This window comes from Protopterus annectens, chromosome 5.part0, assembly GCF_019279795.1.
Source record: "Protopterus annectens isolate FY-2018-M chromosome 5.part0, PAN1.0, whole genome shotgun sequence".
Classification (NCBI taxonomy): Eukaryota; Metazoa; Chordata; order Ceratodontiformes; family Protopteridae; genus Protopterus; species Protopterus annectens.
The window spans coordinates 1,729,018,967-1,729,043,911 of record NC_056735.1 but is presented as its reverse complement, the minus strand read 5'-3'; the positions used below and the strand labels follow the sequence as shown (position 1 = coordinate 1,729,043,911).

The 24,945-nt window shown below is 38.8% G+C and overlaps 1 protein-coding gene across 1 annotated transcript in view; it reads right to left on the bottom strand.

Annotated features, from left to right (window-relative positions):
• OCLN (occludin) overlaps positions 1-21,793 on the bottom strand; it is a 395,619-nt gene extending 373,826 nt beyond the window's left edge. Inside the window, exon 1 of the mRNA XM_044071524.1 lies at positions 21,609-21,793. The gene's annotated coding sequence lies outside the window, so the exon portion shown is untranslated. The remainder of the gene's footprint in view (positions 1-21,608) is intronic.
• Positions 21,794-24,945: the final 3,152 nt, after the last annotated feature.

Genomic DNA, 24,945 nt, shown 5'->3' with positions numbered 1-24,945 from the left:
GTGGATAGCACTACTCACACAGAACTTGAAGACATTGCCATCCTGCAGGCTGACTGATTTTGTGACAGTTTTACCCCCCTTCCCCACCCAGCCATATCCCATGCATTCCTGACCCCTCTACCACTTATATCCTAAGAAAAAGTTATTCAACAGCTCTCCAAGGCCAAAAATATGACCTCTATGGGACCAGATAACATCCCAGGCTGCATACTAAAGCTAAAACAAGATGTAGTGGACCCACTTAGCTGTCTCTCTAACCATAGCCTGAGCACTGGTTTTGTGCCAGAGGAGTGGAGAACAGCAACAGTAATCACCTTGCAAAAAAGGAAGGCCATTAACTGATCCTGGGAACTATAAACACATTAACCTGGCCAGCTGTATCTGCAAGGCTATGGAAAGACTCCTCATAGAGCTTATCAACCAGGACATTGGGTTACCCAACCCAGTTTGGTTTCAACAAGGGTAGATCTTGCTTATTAAACCTGTTGAACTTCTTTGAGATCATCACCAAAGGCCTGGATGAGGGTAATGCAGTACACACCACCTCCCTTGAGTTAGCCAAGGTGTTTGACACAATTCTCCACTCAGGGATCATTGAGAAACTCTCCCAGCTGGGTATCAACCTATTCATCATTAGATGGGTAGCAAACTGGCTCACTGACAGAATACACACCGTTATAGTTGGGGAATCCACCTCCAAAAGCAGACAAGTTACCAGTGGTATACCACAAGTATCTGTACTGGTATCTCTACTGTTTGGAATTTATTTTTCTGAAGTCCAGTCAAAAGTAGATGGACTGAGGCGTTCTATGTTTGCAGACAACTATAAACTTGGAGCAATCAGTGTCCTCCAATGACATCAAATTACAGAAGGGAATGACACATGCAAATAACTAGTGCCAGAGCCATGACTGAAACTAAACAAAGAAAAAGCCTTGTTATCCCCTTTGGCAGAGAAATACCCAGATATCGACAGCACCCCTGTAAGCTCAAACACAGTGGTGTGTGACTTGGGAAAACAGGTTGATTGCAATCTAAACTTCAAATCGCCATGTGTCCACAGTAGTAAGGAAAGCCTTCTATACTGTCCATCTCATAAATAAGGGCATCGCATCCAAGACCAGGGAGGTCATTACTTCACTGTACTCAGCCCTTATCAGACCACTGATTGGTGAGGAAAAGTAGAGAAGGGAGTATTGTACTCAGACATCTGCAGCAGATGGGGAGACTACAGAGGTGTCTAATCAAGAGAATTCAGGGCCTCCAAGACATGACCTACATGGAAAGGCTGAAAGGCCTATCACTCTACTCTGTATCATACAAGCTGCTGAGAGGCAACCTGTGGCTGGCCTACATGGCAGTCTCTGACCCTGTCCTAATGGAAATACCGCACATCTGCCAATCAAACAGGACAAGAGTCACACTGCAGAGATCTGAACCTGGCCTGTGACATTAATAGAACTTGCGCAAGAGACACATTTCTCCCACAGATTGCTGCTGCTCTGGAATAAGCTCCCACTTCATGTCAAGCAGAGCTCTTCAATGATCCTATTTAAGCTCAACCTTGACAACTGGATGGGAAACTGCAAATTCACCCTGAGGGTGGCACCTATGGCCATCATGGACAGGGGCACTCTGTGTTGATCATAGTATCACTCTGCAAACAGTGACCATCTAACTATAGTCAACTCAGGTACTTGGATTTTACATGGCTAGGCTTGTAAAGGCCCTAAGGCCATTAGCCTGGTAACCTCCTATGAACCTATGATACCCATAAGAAGATGACATTGTCACAGGAGAATCATAGAGAAACAAGCCAGTTGAACCTCTGGATAAAATTCCAAACCAATAGATATTTTCAGGAGGTAAGCCTGCTAGCACCCTTATGTATGAGGTTAGTCCTCACATCTGCTTATGTACATATACCAGCTCCACAATTAGAGAGAATAACAGAATTGCCTAGTACAGCACAAAATAGGTTTAAGAATCTGAGATTTTGGACTGGAGACATTACACCTCAGGAATTGATTTTTTCATTGAATTGTATATCTTCTAGAAACACAACGTTTCTTCAAAAACACTACTTTGAAAGAAAGAGAAAAAAAGGTCATTCAATGCTATAAAGTGGCATTTACATTACTACTAACTTGGTCCAATTGCTGCATACTCAGTCTCCTAAGAGATTATAGATCATTTATTTTCCACAGATACAGATTATTAGCTTTGTAATTGATGAATATGAACCAGTTAAAGAAATACATTTTCCAAAGTGTTTGTTAGTTAGTCGAGTTCTATGATTGGATAATCATGGTATTAGATCAGAAAGGGGTGATAGGTATGGTCTACTTGGTCCTCAACAAGGCATCTAATACAGAACTTCATGAACGGTTAAGTAAACAAAACAGAAAGGCTTGGTGCGAGTCTTAGACATGCTACCACCCTAACACTTTGTTCACTCAACTGGACATACAGGGTGGTAAACAAGAGTTGAAGATCAACAATCAAACAGAAAAGCCCAGAAAAACTACTACAACACAACTGACAGAAGGTACAGCTGGACAGACTGCATAATGAGGAATTTTAACCAGCCAAGAATAGGCCACAGAAGTGGAGAGGATACCCCTAAAACAATCAACCATACAGTATTTAAACTATAAACTAAAACTCAGAATATGAGAGCTGGTGAAAGATAGCATGGTTACAAGGAGAGAGAACCTGCAGAAAATTATAGTAAATGCTTTACTTCATAAACAAAAATCTGCATCCTCAACTCAAAGTGCATATATCCACCACCGTGTGTCCACACCCATTTTCTTTGACAGTCACCAAACTATAAGCCAACAAGTGTACTAAAGAAATCGAAAGGGCCACATAAAATCAAAAAACAGCTGTATCTTTTCCCATGGATGACAGGTGACTAGCCCACAGATAATCAGCAGGACTGTACCTACTATAACAGTCCACAGTGCCTCATTGTGAGCGTGCTACTGTCCTACTATAACAGTCCACAGTGCCTCATTGTGAGCGTGCTACTGTCTGCACCTTACAGGTGGTGGCAAACCTTTTAGATGGCTTTCTCAGAGTACATCTGAATGTTTTTGTTTATGCCTAATAACTTGAGTTTCTGCAGCCCTACAGTTCTGCTCTGTAGCAGAGATCTGAACTGCCAGTGACATGTTTCAACACTTCTGTGTCCTGCTTAATTCATTGACCGATCAAAAGCAGGTGGGGAAAATTGTAGTAAGTGATGGATCCTTTGCTATCCCAGTCCTGTAAAGTACTGTCAGAGAACCATTCCTAGAGCTCCATGGCAAAAGCATCCCAATCAGGCAAACAACTCTGCAAAAGGCTGCAGGGATGCCCTAGTGTGGCAAGAAAAATAGGGTAAGGAAGTTCTCCATTTCAAAAAGAAATTCTGGACTTTGGCCATGTTTAATCAGAATTCATGCTTCTGTATTCAATAAAATGTGTGATGTGAAAATAACAGAACCATAGCTTGCTCAAGGAGAAGTTCCCCATGAAGGCATCGTAAGTTTTTTTTTTTTTTTTGACAAATCAAAAAGTATGAAAGCAAGCTACAGTTTCAGGCCTAGACTCTCACACATTGACACTAGTTCCATGAATACTTTGTTCTAGGCAGGCGAAGGGTGCATGGCAGGGGTGCAAACTTTTTGGTTCTACTGTGACCAAGTACATCATGGATGGTAAACACCACTGGCACATGTCTATTCAAGTGAGAAACATCCCATGCATTAGCCAGCAGGTGGTAGTGCCCAGGTTAAAGATGTTCTCCTCTGTTGTTATGATGTACATGCTCCCCTTGCCATTGTGAACCATGTGCTATCCCAGTATCACAGGTTTTGTTATGCAATACAAGCACTGGTTTCTTGCATTGTGAAGGTAATGTGGTGTAGAGTGTCTACAGTCTTTGGACCAGTATCCTCCACCTCTTCTAGGAATTTACTTCCTCTGCCACTACTTCTGCCTGCCTCAGTGATGGTGGACATATTACCATGGCTGTTGACATGTTTTTTTATGTGCCGGTAATACAACATAGGTTCCTCCTTGGAGAGTCTGTTTCACCAGCTTATCACTTCAGGGGTTGTTGCATTCCACAATCACGCACCATGATGGGTTTGCTTCCAGAGCTATCCCCATGGCTACTTTTGCACCCACCTTTCAAAGTGGACCAAAATAAAGTTCACTCATATTAAAAATGGAAACTAGTGAGGTACCATAGGGGTCAGTAGTGGAATCAGTCCTCCATTCTTTATAACTGAACAAGATGAAGGTATGAAAGGAAAAGTACATATTTTCATTGATGACACAGAGGCATACAGCAAGGCGGATACAAAAGAAGCAAGGAAGGTAGCTGGAATAATGGAAGAAAAAAAGTGTCACCAGAAAAAAATAAATAATGAGAAGTTGGTATCCCTGCTTATAGAACACCAATTAGTAAGACTCCCATCTGTAAGACTCCCAGTAGTTTAAGATACCACATCCATATAATGACTAGAACAGAATAGATGCAGTTCAGATGAGGGGAGAAAAAAAAAAACACACTAGTGTGTGATTTACATGTCAAGGCACATAAAATGATACTAAAATAGCTTAAAAGACCACTATGACTACAAGCAGATACACATGCGCATATAGATATCTATAGCTACAGCTATATGGATGAAGCACATAAATACTGAAATGGCAAAACATCAATCCAAAAGGATCAAAATATTGAAAAAAAAAAAAGTTTTTTGTAGCACCCCCGCACCCCATGCTAATTATACATACTAACTCCAAGATTGCACAACAGTAAGGAAAGGGTGAAGTCTCATTCCCCACTGTTCTGCAATCTCCTACAAAATAATACCAGCAGAAGTGATCAAATGAGCATTTGATCACTTCTGCCAGTAGTAGCACATGTTATGAATATTCAATTTTCCATCCTTCCCATAGTACTAACACTGCACTTACCTGTATAGATGTTACAGAAAAATATCTTGTCTAATAATTATTCTTCATAAAATGCATATTAACGTGTTTATTCACAAATAGGTCAAATAATGTTTATGTTAAAATCAAAAGGTAAAATAAATGCATGATTATGCAAAATACAGTTTCACATAAGTTGTAGCTTTATATTTCTAGTGCCTTATAACTGCATTGTCTTTATCGGCAAATTATAGTGTACTGATAGATAACTGAAGGCATCATTGCTAGGATTTTTCGTGTGTTCTTAGAATACTTTTGTTTTATTCAAATAAAAATAGTGATTTTATCATCAGAGTTTTTGTGCAGTCCGTGGTGGTGTACTCCCAAAATCTACTTCATTTGATAATTGAAGGCAAAGAAAGTGCTGAAGGAGTTAAAGGTCGTCATGATGTTACACTATCTCAAACAGAATACTGAAAAATGACAGCAAGCGGAAATAAACTAAAAATAATTTATTAGCGCTTTCGTAATGAACAGTGTCAAAACTTCTTCAGATGAAAACACCATCAATTCTTACCTACCATGATCGCTCAACCAATAAATCAATAATTAATTAAAACCAATTAACTCTCCCCAAGCCTACACTGGGTTACGGTTCCAAATTCAATCCATATATTCATGTTAAAAAAGCTTGTTGTGACAAAAACAAATATTAAAAAATGAAACACTTCTACATATTGTTATTATGATGTAAATTATGTACATCATCTTCTCAAACTTCTCAGTTTTAAAACACACATTATTGAGCAAACATCATTCAGTCCTGGATAAATACATGTTGCCAGTCTGAGTTGCCACAAAAGCTCCTTTTCTTCTAATTTTAGAGAGGTAGGACCCCCTCTATCTTGTGATTCTATGTGATCTATCACTCTGAAGCAGAATTTATGTCCTACATTCATGTAAACATGTTTTGCCAGAGCATCTTCTGTTTTAGCATTTTTATTAACATAATTATGCTCATATTCCCTATCCCTTAACCTCCTATCAGTTTTCCCTACATAAAACCTAGGGCAAAAACTGCAGACTGCAAGGTCGATAATTCCCTTGGAATTACAATTATATCTACCTTTGCAAGTATATTCATTACCCCCGATGTTAAAATGTGTCCCCGTCATTATAAATCTACAATAAGAACAGGCTTCACACTTCTACATGCCTATAGATCTATTATGTGGCACTTTACCGTGTTCCAATAAATTCTTAATGTTCTGGCCTCTTAACTATCATCTTCGGAGTCCCAACAGGGTTAAAATTCAAACTTGGATCTACTGTTAACGGTTGAAGTGGACACAGTTCATTATGAAAGTACTAATAAATTATTTTTAGTTTATTTCCGCTCACTGCCATTTTTCAGTATTCTGTTCGAGTTAGTTTTGTTCATTTTCGCTTATTTAGCTATGATGTTACACTATGTTAAAGAGCCTGGTTTCAGAATGTTAGACTATGCTCTGGCCTTCTCAGGCTGGGGGATAGATCATTGCAAGAATGTCTAAGATAGTATGTACTGGTACTGAATGTATGCACTGGTACTGAATGCAACAAAGGTCAAAGGCTAAGATTCTTAGACCAGATGATCTAAGTTTTAAAAAGGCATACTGTCAAGTGTTGATGTGAAGCTAAGCGAGAATCACCTTTCCATGGTTCAAAGGCTACCTATCAAATAGGTGTCAGTAAAATGGCACTCCACCCTCTCCCCATACCTCCAATTCACCACCAGTGTACCACCAGGCTCTATCATTGGTTCCCTCCTCTTTAACATTCTCACCAACACCCTCCACACATCCATATAACAGACCTCCCTAACAAAGTACACAGATGACTCCATGCTCATTTGCACATCAGACAACATGGTACACCTCCAAAAAATAAGTCATGAATCTTTAATAGCCACAGAAACATTACTTTGTAACACAACACATGCACAACCCTACAAAAAAAAAAGATATTTTTTTTTCCATAATCCCCTCAGTTATGATTTAAAGCGTGCTCTCTTAATAATACCTCCACTGAAGTCACTTCTCATAGCAAATTATTAGGAAAGACAGAGAATGATAAGTTTAAATTCAACCTGCATATACAAAATTTCACAAGCAAAAAAAAAATACTATGGAGTCTTTACTGAGACAAAAATTCTCACCAACACACCTAAAGCTACACTTGCCACTACTTATCTCCTCCCCACACGTCTTTATGGTGCTCCATCCTTACTGACCTTCAGGCATCCCAAAAAAATCAAAACCTAAACAGTGCTATAACAAAGTTGTGGAATTTGCAGCAAATACCCTTTAAGAACCCACAAATGTTTAGCACTAAAAAGCCCAAATTGGTAAAAACTACCCCATCAACTAACATATACATAGCTTCTTACCACCTATAAAGTTATGCAGAATCTTGTCCAGCACTACTACACAACCATGTTCCTAGTTGGTTATTACAATCCAAATGACAAAAAAAATCCCATTTGTCCATAATGCCCATCAGATTTGATAGGTATATCTATACTCATACCATGTTGCTAAGGCCTGAAGCTCCTTACCTGTATCCAACAGGTCAGAACCCTCCATCCCATCCTTCAAAAGCATACTGAAAAAGACTTCCCAAACAAAAGCTGGCTCTGTTCTTGCTCAAAACCAGGATAAACTATATCCCTAAATGTGAACAAACACCTCTTATAACTTACATGTCCTTAGTCTCCCTTCTTCACTCACTTCCTTACTTCTATCAATTTCTATCTCCTGGCTTTCTCTCTAAAATATACCATAAGCCTGCCTTTCTCCAGTGACGGACGGTGACTTCAAATCAAAGGGGGGCTGCAGGAGACAGCTGAATGGGGGGGGGCAACATGAAGGGGTGTGGCCAACTAGAAATTGGTGGAGCCAAGGTACAGCAGGATCAATGCTGGCAATGCTCATCAATTTACATGAAATAAATGCTCAGTCACTATGGCGCATGCTGAATTCTCTACACAGCACATTGTTATATGTCTTCAGTCACTATAAGCTAACTGAGGCCTGGGACTAATTGATGCATCAATAGCAGGATTTCTCACTACAAGAATATTGCACTACTAAAAAGAATACTGGGGTGGATTCCAAAAGAGTTACTCTCAGTGCAAGTCTACCCTGATTATGAAAAAGTTGCTGTCAGTTTAAGTGACTTATATCGGTGTAAGGCCTATCTTTAAATAGGCTTACACCAGGGACTAGATTCCAAATAACCTGCTCAGAGCCAGCTCTGTTTAAGGTGTCACTTATACAGAGTAAGTGTTTTGGAATCAGGACCCAGGAAATGACAAGTCTTAAAAAGTTCAGCGTATAAAACATATCAAAATATATAAAAAAAAAAAGTTCTTAAATGTTTAAATAGGAGTTCATGCAAAACACCAGCTAACAGAATTTAAAGAACTTATTGCATCATTAATTTACTATTGTATCATGAGTCTAAATTACTGATACCTCAAGTAGAGACTATGGGTTGCAAAATATGATTTGCTAAAGTAGTATTAGCATCCAAAAATATAAAGAATAAAGCTAGTTTAAGTAAAAGCTCAAGTCTGCAACAGAAAACATAATATAGAAACGCCATTTTCTTTTTAAATAAGCTCCCCCAACTCAATGTTATATTTAAGTTACATTTTTAATAGTTAAAAGTTATAAAGTTCAAGTTGTCAGTGAAAATGCTATCAAATGTATTAAAAGGTGTAAACATATTAATACTTTTCCTTCTCTCAGAACACAAATGGAAACATGCATTTAAATAAAAAAATACAATGTTATATTAAATAATTTAGTGAAAACAAAAAATTTTTTTCTAAGCTTGTTTCCTGCCTTTCCTGTAAGTTGTCTAGTCCAGATACAGATTTGTTGTGCAGGACTGTTTGTAAGCTTCTGATCCCCCAAACCTTTCTGTGTTGGAGGGAAGCCTTAGCTTAATTTTCTTAGAACTAGCCAGTTTTCTAGTTTCAGTACTCAAACCTGTTTCTTTGAGCTCAGCACTTGTTCAGAACTCATTGTAAGCACTAAATAAGCTACAAATTACTACAGCACTCAACTTTCCTCACTTGTCTAGAGGAAAACAGTTTTAAGCACTTAATAAGCACCTATCCCGGCATGTCTAAGGGTCAGCTCCTGGTGTTTTCTCCTGTCGACCTGTTGAATATGGGCATCTTGGGGCAATGCAGCAATTGCCTCATGTACACAGACAACCCTCTCCTCCTACCACCCAACACTACAACCTGTGAGATATGCACTTTTATAGCCAAACTGGAAGCAAAGCTCTCTTCACCCAAGACTGGACTAGACAGTCAAGAGGAGAAGGTAAATACTTGCACCACACCACACTCATCACATAGTCCCTCAAAAACCTACAGCACCAAAACACACGCATAGAAACACAAAAACACACACCTACATTCGTGGAGGCTCTCAAAAAAAGTCTACCCAAGCAACCGGGACCTCCAAAGCAGAAAACACAAGCAACCTCCTCCCCCCAACACAACCCAAATGACACACAGCCCACAAACTCAGTGTGCCACTCAACCACAGCCCATAAGGCATAACAACGTACCCAACACTCTAGTCATAGGTGACTCTATAGTCAGGCACACTGATGTTCCACTCACCAGGCTAAACAAGGAGAAAGTTACTGTCAGCTGCCAGTCAGGTGCCAGGATCTGCCACATAACGCATGCACTCAGGTCACTCCACAAGTACAAATATGACACTGTCATTGTCCATGTTGGTGTGAATGACCTGAGACGTACCTCCCTTGACTACATGAAGAGACACATGGAGGAGCTGTCCGATAGCCCAGGCAGGTATGACCCTAGCTCTGAGTAGCATCCTGCCATCAGCCAGAATGATACCACAGTACAAGGACAAAATGATTGACTTCAACAATTGGCTAAGCTTCTGGTGTCATTCTAAGGAAATCCAGTATCTGTCTGCCTGGAGTGATATGATCGACAAACCACGATGCTTTGCCAGAGATGGCCTGCACCGGTCACCCTTGGGATTCCGGATAGTGGTAAAGGCTCTTGCCACCCCTATAGTGCCTTTTTTAGGCAAGATTCAAATGACAAATTCACCACTGTAACAGGTACAAGCAAGCAAAATCTGAGGGTAATGCTACTTAATGCTAGAAGTCTAAACCTCAAAATGCACTCACTCGAGGCACTCCTTAAAATGGAGAACGTATACATCTGTGCAGTGACAGAGACCTGGTTCAAGGCTCCAGAGAGCACCCCTGCATTACCAGGCTATAATTCATACCACACCTTTTGGCCACCTAACCTGGACCAAAGCACTAAAGGTGGAGGCATGTCCATATTCATTAAGGATATCCACACCTCCAGGCTAGTTGCTCAGCATAATGCATCCGAGATTACCCAAGTGCAACTAACTCTGGACAAGACCACAATCCAAATTGTAGCATGCTACAGATCCCCCACCATGCCCAAAGATTCTCACTCCTCATTTCTTGATGCACTGGAAAATATTAGGGTGCAACCTAACACCCTAATAATGGGATACACTGGAAAATATTAGGGTACAACCTAACACCCTAATAATGGGAAATTTCAACTACCCCAACAGTAACTGGGAAAACTACTCATGTACCAACTCTTGTGCTCAACGTTTTCTGGAATTCATAAATTCCAATGCCTTGGATCAACTTATCCACACCCCCACCAGGGGCAGCAATATCCTAGTTCTGGTCATTACCAATATGGGCAACAGGTGTTCCATACCAGAGGTCAGTTCCTCTTTGGTCAGATCCAACCACAAGCAAATCACCCTAGACATCCACATCCCACCCCCCCATTAGGGAAACCGCCGTAAAAAAAAATCTCCAAAGCCAAATTCACGCTTCTTAAGAACCCATGCTGATGGACAATAGAGGTACAACTGCTGAATCCTATACAACTGCACTTTATAAGCACTTACACGAGTGCATGGATTGTGCAATCCCTAACTGAACCAATATGCTATCCTCTAAAAAAAGGAAGCCAATCTGGTGGTCCCCTGCCATAAACAAACTCTACAACAGAAGAAAGAAACTGTTGCAAAAAAGAGAGTAAAATCCCATGATTGGAGGAACTCCATGGTCAGCCTCAGTAAGAAGCTGAGATCCCTCAAAATCCTCCAAAGCTAGTTACGAAAACAAAATCGCCACTGACTCTAAAGACAACCACAAAGCATTTTATAGCTATGTCAAGAATCTCAATGGCAACACTTAGACCTGCTCTGAGTTACAGCACAATGGTATTAAATATACAGAACCAACTGATATTGCCAACATCCTAGGTTAAGTGCTAGCTTTAACCCTCTCTAATCCCCTAAAGGGCCCATCTGTATACCAGAAGAATGCAAAGTTCCTGTAATCACAGCTGCACAGGTAAAAAAAAACTCTCCAAAGCCAAGAACACAGCATCCATGGGACCTGACAACATCCCAGGCTGCGTTCTACATGAACTACAGAACAAACTGGCACCCCACCTAAGTACCATGATCAATCATAGCTTCACCTCAGGCTTTGTGCCCACTGAATGGCAGACAGCAATGGTTATCCCACTCCACAAAGGAGGAGCCATCACAGACCCTGGGAACTACTGCCCCATGAGCCTGGTCTGCAAGGCTATGGAATGCATCATGGAACTTATAAACAATGACATTGGTAATCTCCAAACTCTGGACCCTACCCAGTTCAGGTTTGTAAAAGGCAGATCATGTCTCCTAAACCGGATATCTACGGCTTTGGTGACTGCTTCAAAGAAGTCTGAGGGTAAGGTGGTTCACACAGCCTATCTAGATCTCGCCAAGGCTTTCGACACCATCCCCCACTTTGGGATTATAGATAAACTCACTAAACTAGGTATAAATCCCCATGTCACAAGATGTGTTTCCAACTGGCTCACTGACAGAACCCACACTGTGAAAGTAGCAGACACTAAATCCAATTTCAGACCAGTGACAAGTGGAGTACCACAGGGTTCAGTCCTAGGTCTTCTCGTGTTTGGTATCTACTTCTCTGAAGTACAGGCTAACAAAGTTCGCAGATGACTGCAAATTAGGAGCCATAATCAAAACTAACGATGTGGACATCCTACAAAAAAAAAGGGCCTCACTGAGACAGATGCCTGGTGTCAAAGCCATGGCCTCAAGCTCAATGCCAAAAAGTGCATTGTCATCCCTTTTGGTAAAAACTCTGTACCCATGAACTACCACATAGGCAGTAGTCTACTTAACACCAAAAGTGTGATGAGACCTTGGGACACAGGTGGACAGTAGTCTCTCCTTTGATAATCACATCACCACAGTAGTCAGGAAATCCTTCTACATGGCACACCTCATCACAAAAGGTTTCTCATCCAGGAAAAAAAAAAAAAAAAAAAGAGGTCATTGTTCCCCTCTACTCATCATTCATTAGACCCATTATAGAGTACAATGCCCCTTTTGGTATATACCTCACAAGACATCTGCAACAACTGGAAAGGAGCAGAAATATCTCACAAAGAGGATTACCAGCCTCAAACAGATGCCCTACAGAGACAGTCTCAAAAAACTCTAGCTTTACTCTGTCGCATATCGCCTACTCGGAGGCGATCTCTGTCTAACATACAAAGCTATGTCAAACCCAGAGCTGTTGGACATGCTCCACATAAAGAAATCCCAATCCCTCAGAGCTACACACTCTAGGGACCTAAACCTTGTCACCACAATAAACAGAACATGCTGGAGGGATAGATTCCTGACCCAGAGACTTCCCATACTCTGGAACAAACTACCTATTTATATCAATCAAACAAAGCTCCTCATTAGCACTCTTCAAGAAAAATCTTGATGATTGGATGGGAGAGAGGAAATTCACCCCGGGGATCACTTCTGTGGCTCTGCTTGACAGGGGCACAGGAAAATAATTTTCTTGTGTGGCAAAAGTCATGGTACCATTTGGCTAGGCTTATATAGGCCCTAGGGCCAACAGCCTAGTACCTACCTATGAACCTCAAAATAAGAAAAGCCTTACTTCTTTATCATCTACTCGTCCATAAACACTTCTAAGAAGACAACAAATAGACCTGCCTATCATATCCACCATGAGCACATCTTGAAAGCAAAAGCAAATTACAACCCCCTTTCTACTTTACATTATGTCATTAATCTGAAGCTGAGAGTGTTAACAGACCAAACATACATTTTTACAACATACAAAGTTAAGAAGTACTTCATTTTTAGAAAGGTAAAGAAGGATGACTCATGATTACCATGAGGACATACCAACTCACAAAGAGATTCAAAGAATCTGTAACAAAACATCACAGATGAGTCTGCATGGATGCAAAGTGACAACCACATAGCCCATTTCTTCCAGTCTAAATATGCAATGTCAGTCACTTAAAACATGCCTTCAGCTTGAAAGATAAAGACAGATAAATGCTGTTCCTTACAGACACAAAAACTGTTGGCTGTGCACTACACTACCATGTCACTCAGGTTTTAATACTAAACAGAAAAATACAAGTTATATAACTCTCTTGTAAAGGGATGCAAATTCTTTATATGAAATGTATTGTTAAGAGGCAATTAAAAATCACACTTGATACAAGAGTAACTTTTTAAAATCTATTTGCAAAGCAATTAAGCTTTTTACTTTGAGAATGCACACAATCACTTAAAAACAAAAGATGCTGTAGCATGTAGCTACAAATACAAACAACCTTTCAAACCTTTCTGTATCCCACCCCATAGCTTCCCAGGATCTGCAAAAATACACCATAATACAAAAAAAAACTCACCTCACACCTTATCAAATTAACTTGCTCGTTAGTAAGCAGAATGCCATAATTTAATAAAATATTAAGCATACAAAAAGTGGTAACTGGAACATTATTCAAAGAATTTTCAGTGGGAAGTTAAGCACTAAATAATACAGGTCCAATAAGAAACACTGTGAAGCATAAGAAAAAAAAGAGTGATAAGGAAACTGGTTATGACTGGATGTGGAGAAAAAAAAAATAAAACTTCCCACCTCTCAGATCTAAAATGATCCAAATGCAAACTGCAAAAAAAAAATGCAACGGATTATTTCTGAGAAGGTATTCCCATCCATCTGAAATCATATCACTAACCTTTCTCTGCCCCTCACAAACAGCCAACCCCTAAAAATAAACATTCTACATACAATAACATCTACTTCTCCTCTCTCTACTCCCCCCGTCCCCATTACTCTCCTCTTTCCCCTCCCTCCCTCAGTCTCTTACTATCACCTACCTCAACATATGAAACTTATATTCACCAAATGTATAAATTAAATTGTTTAAAAAGGTCTACTAAACCTTATAATGTTTTTTACTATGAATCTATGCATATGTATGTTTCTTTATACTCTGGATGTCAATTTCAAATATGTTTTTATGTAATACCATATCAAAAATAAGGAGCTTTTCTCCCCGGGTCTCTGCTGAAAAGCCAGGCCAACCCGGTCAACAAATGTAAAATAAATAAATAAAAATAAATAAATAAATAAATATCAAGTCAAAGAAAAGGATTACTGGTTTGAATTTAATTGAGGAATAAAAACACATTCCATGTGCAAAGTGCACCCATCTTAACAATAATTCAGTGGAAAAAATAACTGTCTATTGTTGACTCTCCAATATGTGAATGGGAAAACATAATATATAGCCATTTATATATATAGCCATTTACAGCTATAAATGGAAATGTCATTGTACAGTATATTTATTTCACATTTGTTTACCGGGATAGTCTAACTAGATACATGTCCATTTTCAGCGGAGGCCCGGGGAGAAAAGCTCCAAATAAACAATATTAAATAGGTTGCACAAGAAGTTAGATAATACTAGAAAATCTAGGACAGCGTATTTTGTACAGAGGTTTAAGTAATGTTCCCATATAGGGACTCACAGATTCTCATGGTCTGACAATTTTAAGCAAAAAGACATCAAGAAATTGAAACATAGCTTGGTTTGGAAACAAAGCTTGGTTAAGTAATTACATGTTACGATATTTACAGATTATGCTTTCAGTTTCTAACTTAATCAGGGTTGGTACATGGGCAAAGCCAGTTCACTTTGAGATGCTGTTTGAGGCATTTTTTGAAGAGACTTATGGAGGATTGAAGGGTTATATGGTTTGGCAACAAATTCCAGGTTTTGCCAACAAAGCTGGCAAACAGGGGTTCACCAGCAGAGTTATTAGCTTTGTGGGTTTTCACCAGCAGAGTTATTAGCTTTGTGGGTTTGGACCAGTAGTTTGTTGGCTGATCGTAGGGAAGTTGCTATATGGCTTAATATTTGTAAGTGAGGGGTATCCTCAGGGTGGTATAGAATTTTGTGCGCTATTAGGAGTTGATTGAATTGAATTAAGCTGGGCAGCTCTAGCCACTCTAGTTGTTTCAGGTTCTGGCAATGATGGGCTCTATAGGTGGAGCCAGTGGCGAATCTGGAAATATGATTGTAGCTATGGGAGAGCTTAGTTAGTTCAGATTTTGAGGGTTGAGAATACAGGTGAGGCATACACAAGAGTAGAGAGTAGGTGTGATCGGGCGATTGCCGTTTTAGCCAGTGGAATTAAAAGTGTCTTGTTTCTATACAGTGATCCATGCTTCTTATTGATGTTCTGTGTGGTTTTGTTGACCTGTAGGTCAAATTTAAGATTATTATCTATGATAACCCATATAAGCTTGGTGTGGGTATCTGGGGAGATAGTGGTACCATTGTTAGATGTGACAGAGAAAGAGTGTGGCAGATCTACTAGTTGGGGGTGAAAAGTAGAAGTTTGGTTTTATTGGGGTTCAGCAGTAGGCATTGGTTGGCAAGCCACTTCTCAATAGTATTAAATGTATCCTGGGTTAAGATTTGCAGTTCAGATGGGGAGGTGGCTGAGCAGATCAGAGTGGAGTCATCTGCATATTGAATGCAGGTAGCTTTAGGGATAGCAGTGTGAAGGTTGTTGATGAAAATAGAGAAGAGTAGTGGACCTAGTATGGAGCCTTGAGGGACACCAAGTGTGAGAGGTAGCTGGCTGGACAGTTTACCCTGCCTGTTGTCTACCAGTCAGATAGGACTGGAACCACTGGATTGCATGTTTATTTAGAGAAAGAATGAGACGTACATGGTCGACTATAATCAAAAGCTTTTGATAGGTCAAGAAAGAGGGCAGAGAATAGCCTATTGTCATTTCTGTTTTGGTTTATGGCATTAGTAAAGGAAAGGAGGGCCGAGGTGGTGCTGTGATGTGGCCTGAAACCATGCTGGGAGTTGGATAGTAAGTTATTCTGTGTAAGGTATTGCATTAGTTGCTTGTGTACACATTTCTTCATTATCTTGGCTAGTGGGGAAAGAATAGCAATGGGTCTATAGTTTGTTAAGTCTGTAGAACTTCCACCTTTATGGAGTGGGATGATGTGGGATATTTTCCTGAGGGAGGGGATAGTGCTTTTGGATAAGGTTCTGTTGATCAGGATAGATATGGGAAATGCAATGGCATCTGCAGCTATTTGTAGGTACTCTGCAGGGAGGAGGTCAGCAGAGAGGGTGGTGGGTTTTAGTTTTTTTTTAAGTGTTTTGATAAAACTAGTGGATATGGGTTGGAAGCTAAACTGGGGGTTGTTAGTGGGTAAGTCAGAGGTGGGGTTTAAGTTTGTGGAGGTTAATTGATTTGCTAGGGATTGGATTGTTTCAGTGAAAAAGTTGTTATAAGCGCCAGCTATGGTCTCTGGGGGACTATGTTTGTTGATGGCTGGGGTTGGGTGGTAGAATGACCTGGATGAAGAAGTTGATTTATGCCTGCCCAGAACTTTTGAGGGATGTTTTGGTGTTTTTGTAATATATTTTGGTAGAAGCTTTTTTTACCTAGTAGAATTGATTTTTTGTTTCATTCCTGAGTTGACAATATTTTAAGTGGTCAAGTGGGGCTTTAGTTGATCTCCAGCTGGCCCAGGCTCTATTTCTGGTTTTGATTTGGTATCGTTTCTGAGCCATGGTGCTGTGTTTGATTTAGATTTTATTGTACGTGCTGGAGCATGGGAATCAAGAATACTTAGAAATTTAGTGTTAAAGTGAGCTATAGCCTCTTCTAATGGTAGATTTTTTAGTTGTGACCAGTCAACTGCTTTTAGTTCACAATTGCCTAAGCACACTATAAATATTTAGATTTTTATAAACACAGAATAACAGCTCTACCAGTCTCTGTAGGCAACACAAAAGAAGCCAAAGCAAGGCCAGTAACGACAACATACCAAAATATATTAAGTCAAGCGCATATACCCACATCAGTTTCCTTGAAAACACAAATCAGACGTATTTATTAATGATATTATACTTAGTTTATTACTCAAAGCAGACATGTCAAAAAACGGGAAAAGGACACGAAGTGCCACAGGCGTGCACACGTTAAATGCTTAAAACATGAACATATATTAACATTATTTTGTATGTCACAGTTTATTAAAAATGGAGTAATCCCCCAACACTCACCCCTTTCTAGCTAGGGAAAAAAATATTTTCAGTTCCACTTTCTCAGAGCTCCTTGTATTGCTCTCTTCCCCCGCCTTCCTCCTGTTCTTTATGTCCAGAGACTTCCAAGCAGTTTAATATAACCTAAAAAGTCCTTACTGAAACCATAAACTAATCATTGTGATTTACAGAACAGTGCAAACAGTGAAACACAGATGTATGAAATGTCAACATCTGCACAAAAGAATCAAATAGACCGTTAAAGGCTCCCCTTTCCCTTCCTCTCCTGCACAGCTCGTTCTCGGATTCCCAACCATATATTCAAATATTTGGCCTCCTACTCAGAATATTCATTTTAAAGCCAAAAGCCATGTATAAAAATTCTAACAATCTCAGTCTGTCATGGACAAGGAGTCGGACTGACCTCTGTACAAATAAAGTTAAAAATGACTGCCCGATCATGAAGTTCTGAGAAGTTGAACTCTGTAAAACAAAGCAAGCAACTAAGCAAGACAAGTTGTTTAAACAATGGTCAGTAGCAAAGTAGTGTGCTACTACTAACTGTTTCTTGCTCTCTTTTTCCCAGCACACAAAGTGCGGGAGGAGAGTGAGAACTAGAACCAATCAGCAGCCATCTGGCCATCTACATCATGTACGTGACTGCGGACGTGGCAGTCCGATCCCCTTCCACTTTACTGTGTGGTTAACTGCACAGACTTCTGGGCAGATCACACTGATGCAGTACTCTCCATAATCTGGACTGCCTTTACAGCAGTCTGAGACAATCCAGATTTACAGAAACTTTAAAAAAAAAAAAAAAAACGGAACTCGCCAATCAACAAGCATGTGCAGTTCTAGTTCTGGGACTTTGCGAGTCAGTCAGACTTGTTTACAGCACTAGTCAGCTAGTTTAATTTATAAATATTTTATTTTACACAAATAAATGCTCTTTTCTTTACACAGCTTGGGGCTGCAGTCTCATGCCACAAGCCGCCACTGCCTCTCACTTAACATTGCAATTCCTAAAATTTCTGTAAATAGTAAATCACTGTCGTATAACTTGTATATATTCTTAAATATTTTCAATATTATGTCCAATTTGGTATAATTATTTAAACTGTGGTTGTTTTTATTATTTTTAAAGACTGTAAAATTATTGTTCCTAAAATATTTTGTAATACTTATTAGCTTTTGTCCCCAGGCCTCCACTGAAAATGGGGTCCTACTCGGTCTGACTTTCCCAGTAATCAAATGTCATATTCCTTTATATATATTTGTATAATAATGCTATTTGTTTATAACACACACACATCTTAATGTTTTATATAGTTTTCATGTCCTTACAGCACTATAAACAAACAGTTATCATATTTTTGAATTTGTTGTACTCCAAAATTATATGAAGAGGTGGACACACAACAGGATTTTTTTGGCTAGGTTTTCTCCTCACAATGCACTCTAATGCAGGTAATGTCTTTTTTGACTCTCTCCTACCTTCAGACTGATTTACCAGCATTCAGAATTATTCCACACTTTCAGAATCCAAGAACAGACTCCCATTATCTTTCTGTTTCAGTCACAGTCAATGGGCTGTTTTCTCAGATTTCTTTAAAAACAATGTAATTAACACTCTCCTATTCATCAAAAAAACATAACTTTACTTAGATTCACAAAGCCAGGAACCGGTTAACTGCAGGTGCATCCAGTGTGCCAGCAGCAAGAGTTTTCTTTACATTTCTACCTTAGCTACTCTCAGCTGTGATTAACACCATGTGGTAACAGAGCTGTGCATTACCCAAATACTCAATAGTTTTACAGTTCTAGTGGTAAGGAAAGAAGGTAGGCATGTTTAACATTATACAAGTAAAGACCTGTGAATCCCCATAAACTCAAAATTGTTATGACCCCAATGAGAGGGGAAAAGGAAAGGTTGCAATCACTTTGCTGTGTGGACTTTTCCTAGGCCAAATGCCTTTAATATTGTAATGGTCAATATAATAAAACAGCCTGGGAGACAAATTCCAATTGAAAATGTTTTCTATATACTTAACAAGGCATGGACAGGGGTGTGGTACAGCACAGAAATACCATACCACAAGAAAACAAAGTTAAATTGTTCTTTATTTGTAGGCATCATTGCAAGAATCCGTTTGCAGGGATGAAAATACACTCCATGGAGAAGTATCATATTGGGATGCATTTTTCCCTTTAATATGCATAATTTTACAAAAAATACTCTGAAGCTAGTTACGATAGAAACATCCTTTAAGGAACAGAGAGAGTGCAAGTGGATTCTACATTATGTAACCCATGGAGATCTCATTGAGAGCACTTCAGACAAAAAAAAAAAAAAGTTGAACATGCACTTAATAAAAACTACAAAACAACCCTTCCCCCAAACAGATTGCAAAAGTAACCTATATCCTCCACACTTCTGTATGTACATAACCAGTATCAACACCAGGATCATAGCACTGCACAGCTAAGAAGAAATTACCCAAAGTCCCTTCTTTAACAAAACAGATTTTTTGGCAGTGTCCAAACACTGTTTTTCAACAAAATCTCTTATTGTCATGTGCCATATTCCAGTGTAAACGGGTATTCTATAGAGAGATGTACGAGGACAGTATTTTATCTTTTACGGATACAAAATGGGCAGCTTGGAGAAGACACAAAAGGATTACTTCAATGAAAGGGTGGTAGATGGCTGGCATAATCTTATTCTTAGTAAGGTCATACACAGTGACTGAATTCAGGAACATATGGTACAAGTATAAATAAATTAATTCTTATAAACACTGGGGAACTGTCACTAGGGCACAGATTTAGACAAGTAGCATCTCCTGCTCACTCTTTAACAAGCAATGAGATTATGAGGGTCATGTGCTCTTTTCAAATAAATGTTTCTATTAGCTTCACCATGTAGTTCTAGGTTTAATCCTTCAGTCTTTATGTGCATGCTACTTTGTTTGGCAAACTGTGTTTTAAGTCTCACCCGAAAAGGGGGAGGGGGTTGCTCCTACTGGGCTTACACATTTATTAGCTGAATAAAGTAAGAATACATCTGCCCAACAACCTTTCAAGCTCTCCGTTCTCCTTTTCTTACATAAAAATATTTTCTATAGTCTGTAAAATGCTTGAAAAGAATACCTGCTGTCAGTTTCTCATCTTAACTTCTCTTAAAATAGTCATATTTCTTTCTCTATCTTAGTGATAAACTGGGCACCCAATATTACATTTTTAATAAAAGCAAACGTGTTAAAGTGTAGCAGCCTAAACATAATAAAAACATTGTCTTAATTCATAAGAATAAGAAGACACATCCATGGAATAAATTGTTGCTTCTAATGTTTTAAATGGTATTCACTCATAAAAAGAAAGATACTTATTTTAAACTTTATTTTAAACTTTAAAGCACGTAAAATCATTGAATTGCTGACAGTAATAACTTAGCTTTTCTTCTGTTTTAATTCACTTGTATTTCTTAAAACACATGAAAGTACAAGCGAGACAAAATGCAGACAGGATGTCATTATTCCAGAGAGGCACATTACATCCATTTGCTGCACACCTGACTAATTAACTACAGGCCATGGAAGCACATTTTGTTTATACAATTTAATAAAATAAAAAACAAAACTAAAACTAAGAACTTGAGCTTGTGGTCCAAAACAACTGCAGAGTTCACATGTGCCTTAAACTAGACAATACCTGTCTATTCCCCTCTGATTGATTGCTTCAGACTGGCTTCAGTGGTGAAAAGTTCAGTCAAGCTGCAAGTTAATGCCCCACCCCTACACACCTTTTCTAGTGCTACAAGGTTCTTTGTGAAAAATGAAAGAATGAGTTAGACCTCAAAAGAAAAATAAGCTTCTGCTCTGTAGCTACAAGTAAAGCAATCAGACACAAACCAAAATAACACCACAAAAGCCAAAACTTAATAATATTTAAAAACAATGAACTTTTATTTTCATGATCTGAAATTATGAGGAAGTTAAAACAGAATTATAAACAACAAGAACACATTTCAGGTGCAATGCACTATACAAAGAAAACTGGCAAACATAAAAACAACATCTAAACATTACTTAAAAGTAATGCGAATGATCTGACCTAAATAATAAAGTTCATGTAATACCTTGTTTTCAGAAATGAGATTGTAGCTCCTGTTCTAGCAAGTAACTGGATTTTTCCACAAAAATTATCTTACTGGTGACAGGAATTTAAAAAAAAAAACTGCAACATTTAGCTCATATGGAGAACTAGCTGTATTACAGTACAGGAGCAGCTACTTAAAGGAAAACTCCGCCTTTTCCTCAACTCTTAGGTTGGTTTCCTCCCTATAATATGATTTAAGTACCTAAAACCTGCTTGTGCTTTATAAAAGTTAATTTCCTCACTTTGGTATCAAAGAAAGGGAAAGACCACCCACTTTTTTAAACTTAACTTCTCACATACCTTGCATTGGGATTTGTATGACATACCAGAGACACAGAGAAATTTGTAATCAGGAGCTCAGGCTGCTGTAAACAAGGCAGAGATATGTGAAACTGTTTTCCATTGCAGAGAGGAAGAGAACATACATTGATTCACAGCTGCTTCCAATGTAGTCCTGTCTTTCATAGCAAACAGAGCAATTAGATCAGTCAATGGTTCAGAGGCAGTCATCACCTCTTTTGACAAATTTACATAAGCAGCATCACAGTATTGAAATGCTAAGCTTTAGACTGTAAATGTTTGTTGTTTATACTATACATTTTAAGATGACTTGAATGTAGTATCAACAATGTCTGTGACATTTAGAGAAAAGTCAGAAAATATTTTTCTTGTAAGGTATCAGCACATTTACCAAAGTGTAGGGGGTGGGGCTGTCAATTCTTCTTGGACTACAAAAATATATTTTGAACAAAGGCCTGCAGTTTAATTCCTTAGTATACTATAAAAACAAGCCCTGGGACTCACACAAATGAGGGCCATTCAAGAAATAAAAGAGGCATTCCTGTTACAGACAGTATATAAGATGACAGTGACTGACACTAATCCCATTATATGTTAATGCAGTGGGAATGCACTGCTTCCTTATGTCTAGCATAACTCATATAAATTAAACTTGAAATGGATTATGGGTAAGAGAAAGGCTTGAAGAAAATAAGATCACGTTGATATGTCAAGCCCCATTGACAACCATTTTGCAGAAAATATATTAAAATTCTATAAGAAGCAGTCAAAGTGATTAAAGGTGTTAAAATAACTCAGAAAATGGAGACAGAGTGAAAAAATTGATTTATTTTAGTTCTAAGGTGGAATTTTCCTTTAAGCATGTCACACACAAGAAGTGACATGGTAGTCCTCCAAGATTCCATCTGGTGGATCCAGATCACTAGTTGTGTTCTTACACATTAAGATCTGTTCAAAGCATACCTTTCAACTGTCCAGCTTTTTTTGCAGAATGTCCAGATATTTGCTTCTTATTTTTGGTCTGTTCCTCAAAAAATTTGTAGATTTATGAAAAATCATTGAGGATTGAGGTCACTAAATAATACTAAATAATGGCAAACATTTGAGTTTCAGACTTCATACCATTCAGAAACTATATGATAATGCAAAATCTGTCATTCTAGCAACTTCCTCATTTTACAGGAGCAATATTTAAAATCTGTCCTTACTTTTGGGCCTTTGATCCCCCATTATTTCTGACTTTGTCCAGGTTTGTTGCACTCATATATTGAGAGAGATGGTTCAAAGGCACAATGTTTTATAAAGTAACACTGAAGTCAGAAGGATAATGGTTACATGAAAAGAGAAAAAATAAAAAATAAATAAAAAACACAGGCCTCTTATTGACTACTGAAAAGTTAAAAGTAGGAAGTACCTACACATGAACAGGTTCATAAGTTATTACTAGGCTGTTTATCACGTAGATCATTTGTAACCTAGCCAACGATCCTGTTCGGTACCCAACAACATAAGTAATACCTAGTTTTGACCCTTTCAATTAGTGCTTCAGGGGCTAGACACGGAGGTGAATTTATCCATGTTGCACTTACAGAGGGCCAGGGAGCTACTTTGCTTTACATCTAAGGAAAGAGGGATTCTATAAAAGGGATATCTAGTTCACCAGCAGATCCTATCTATGCTACAGTGGAAGTTTAATTCCCTTGAGAAGGTGCTCACAATGTTAGCTGTTTTGTGGATGTGCAGGAGGTCACATAGGATTGGAGTTTTTGAGGTTGTGTAGGCTAGGGAGAGAATCTCTCAAGAATCAATAGGGCACAAAGAAAGAGAATGCTTTAAGGTGGTCTGCATTGCAGAAGGAAGACTTGCCTTGATTCTCTTGGTGAGTAAAACTGTGGTCTCTCAAACTGCATCATATTGATAGACAAGTATATACAGTAAGTGGCTTTATACCCTATTATGGGTCTAATGAGGGAGGAGCAGAGAGGGGTGATCACTTGCTTAGACTTAGAAGACATACTCTTGGTTGCTGGAACCTGTGTTCTGAGAGACTGCTTTTCAATCTATCTGGACATATACAGAGCTAAGTATATTTTTTTGGTTTTAGAGTTTGTACTGTTAATTGTTGCTTATAGTTTTTCAGATCTCTGCTGAAAGTGTTTCCCCACCTCCCCCTATTTTCTGTTGTGTCTTCAGTTGGTATAACTGTTTTTTACAGCTTGCGTGTTATCTAACTCAATGATTACTTACATAAAATTAAACCTGTTAGTAACAGCCTGCATTTCATTGCTGGATCCAGTGTTCTGAGAGACTGCTTTTCAATCTATCTGACATATACAGAACTAAGTATATTTTTCTGGTTTTAGAGTTTGTACTGTTAATTGTTGCTTATAGTTTTTCAGATCTCTGCTGAAAGTGTTTTGTCCCATCCACCCTCCCTATTTCTGGCTCGTAGTTTAAATTTGTTGGCTTTTGCAGTTGCCTGCCCCACTGTAGATTTGATCTGGGACACTCCCCCAGTCCCATCTCTCTACCACATTCTACCTAATAAACTCCTTCTGCACTTGCTTTTAGTCCTTTTTAATTTAATTGTATTTTTTAAACTGTGTTTGGTCTAATATTGCTACATACTCAAGTGTGCTAGCTTGCACTGCATGTGAATTGTTTTTACTGTTGTTCTAGCTACTTTTGTGTAAAAAAAAAAAATAGTGTAAGCGTGTTTCTACCTTTCCTGTAACTAGTGTAGTCCAGATACAGATTTGCTGTATCCAGAACTGTACGTAAGCTTCTGAGCCCCCCAAACCTTTCTGTGTTGGAGGGAAGCCTTCTAGCTTATCAGTGGGAGTGGTAAGCACTAGGTAACCTGTCTACCACATAAGGAGTGGTTCTGGCCCAGAAATTGTAGTTATTGGCCATTTGGGCAATCTTTTCCATCTCCTTAAACTTTCTGATTTGAAAGCCTGCATTTGCACTTGTTTTTGTCCTGTAACTCGTCTAGTGCAGATACAGATTCTTAGTTT